Raw genomic sequence first — 2849 nt, 5'->3', positions numbered from 1 at the left:
TCTCTTTGTGTTTGTTTATTTTATTAAAGTTTTAAATGTTCGCCGGTTCCCGCCTCCTTCTTCCCGACCTACGAACGTTTGTTACATATATATATATATATATATATATTATTTCTAGCATATATAAAAATGTAAATACATTGACAAATGATTGATTGTTAATTATTGAAAACTGATTGTTAACTAAGTTACAAACAAGTCCAAAGGAGAAAATCCTTACTGAGAGCTGATACCATAGTGCAGTCATAAAAACGGACACCAGCTAATGAAATCATCAAAACCTGGAGGATGGTTTACTGTTTGAAAATGAAGAAATTAAGTCATAAATATTAGTGTTGTAATTTTACAGTAAAATGTCAATTTTACATTATTGTATGTATTACAATAAATTTCTTTATTTTAATATATTTATAATATCTCAATATTATAATCAATAATCAAAATAAAATCATGACAATTATTATTTTAGTCATATTGAATTGGTCAAAAACGGCGAGAAGGAGGCCTATGAAAACTTGAGTGGAAATATTTTTAAAACTGAAAACTTTGGTTACTGAAAGAGGCTTGAATTGGTTCTTGTAAAAGGTAAATCCAAGTATGAACACCCAAATTTATAAATTATTTCCCAAATCTTGCAGCCCGAAAAGGATAAAAACATTTAAAGTAAAGCCTTTATTTAAAGTCATTTCATTTTCAATGCAGATACACTCCCCAACACTAACTTTAGAACGATTCATTCTTTCTGAATATAGCTATTCAAGTGATCTGCTGAAAATTCCTGCATTTTTTCAAATTGCAAATTATATTGCAGAAAAATTCCTCAAAGCACTATTTTTTTTTTTTTTTTTTTTTTTTAATCATATCTATCCTCCATCACATCTGTGGAAAAAAATTTACAACTATGTATGGAAAATGCCCATATGTGGACCTAGTTAATGCTTCAGACAATGTAAATATACTTTCAGGTGACAATCCAAATAGATCCTGTTCTAATATTCTTGGAATGTTTGACAGGAAGTTTCTATAGAATTGCTAAATTTGTGATTATTCCCTAACTAGGGCAGACAGATTGAAAATAATCAATCGTTATGTTCTGCTTGACTTTTTTTCTGTTGGATAATGTTATTTGTGCCCCTTATATGCTCAGGCTATGTGTCTGTACTTTAACATAGATCACCTGTATTCAATACAGACTTTGTGGGATTTTCCAATCTTTCCATGGAGTGGTGCTTCTACACCTCTGGAATAATCTTTTCCTCTAATCCACCAAGCAGTATGTAAAATCAACCGGCTGAAAATCTGAGCTAGTATTTCCAGCTGAACACTCGCTCCAGGTCCCCAGCTGTTTGGCCAGATCCAAACCCAGCTGTCCAGCTATATTTCAGTAAAGATGCCCATGCGATATTTCCAGACCTTTTCAAAAGACTTAGGAAGTGAGTCATACGCATTTGTAGAGCAATTATGTGTTTATGTTCACTTCTGTCCGTAGCATATTTGCAATTTCTGCGGTGTCTGTGCCTTAGGTCCAGGAAACTGATATTGTTTAGTGCTAAATCCCTGGCTTGTTCATTCCTAACAAATGACTTGCAATAAAATCAGCTTTCTGGGTGTGATTTACAAGCTGATGAAGCAGAAAGCACAAATCTATTTTAAGGGATTAAAGGGGTCATATGATGCTGCTAAAAAGAACATTATTTTGTGTATTTGGTGTAATGAAATGTGTTTAGCGGTGGCAACAACAATACTACAGCGAGAATATAAGTTACGCCTTCTTTCTTTGCGTGAACGTTTGGGCGGCGTTATGCAAATCTTCTCACATCGTGACGTAGACATGTGGGGTGTGTTAGAACGAGCCGTTTTAGGTAGGCGTGGCTGACTCTTAACTTTTATAAAGAATATCTCTTTGGATTTGAGACTTTAGTCTTTGCAACTTTACAGATCTTCTTTATGCACCAAGAGCTTGTAACACTCCAAAGAGAAAGGAAAAATTGAAATCGCATCATATGACCCCTTTAAAGGGCAATTGTATTCACAGTTTCAAATATGTGCATGTCCACTTTATGGATGACTTCTTGTTACTGTAAATCTGTACTGTAGGATCAAAAGGCGGCTAATTTCTCTGAAGTCTGTCCAGCAACCCTTGACCCTTGAAACAGGGAAGTACTAACTGTTTACTTCCCATCTTCTCAAATAGACCTTTTTTTTTTTTTTGGAGATTCTCATTCCTGAGAAATTCTGAGAAAAATTGCTTGTGTTTTAGCTTCTATAGTATATAGGATTATTTCAGTTATAATGCTTGTGGGAATGAGGAGATGAGTTGTATGTGCTTATTCCAGGATTAGTTTTGATATTGCTATATAGATTTTATTTCAAATTTTTTTATTTTATTTTATTTTTATTTTCAATTCAGTTTTTGTTAATTTTCACTCTGTCATTGTTAGTTAGTTTAGTTTTTCTGGTTTTACTTTATTTTAGTTTAGTTTAAGTGTTTGTATGGCTGCTAAAGTAAATGTGCTAAATTGTGTCATTTAAAAGTGTTTAACAGTGTTATGTTTAAGTTTTACATTGTAATGTTTAATGTAAAGATTTGTGAAGATTTCAAATTTTACAATATAATAATAATATAATAATAATTTATGCCGATTTTATTTTATTTTAATGAGTTTTGGAGTCATGAAAATGTTTTTAATTTTGTTTAAGTTTTATTGTCATTTCAGTTAACAAAAATGTTCTCATTTAGTTCCCTTTCAGTCGGTCACTCTAGACGTCACGTCGGTGACCGACGAATTGGGATCTCGCTTAGAGAGACCAATCTACTTCGAGTGTAAACTAAACGAGCCAATGCACAT

This window comes from Sinocyclocheilus rhinocerous, unplaced genomic scaffold, assembly GCF_001515625.1.
Source record: "Sinocyclocheilus rhinocerous isolate Xijiao unplaced genomic scaffold, SAMN03320098_v1.1 scaffold591, whole genome shotgun sequence".
Taxonomy (NCBI): domain Eukaryota; kingdom Metazoa; phylum Chordata; class Actinopteri; order Cypriniformes; family Cyprinidae; genus Sinocyclocheilus; species Sinocyclocheilus rhinocerous.
The sequence above is the reverse complement of the archived record's forward strand: the minus strand, read 5'-3'. Positions refer to the sequence as shown.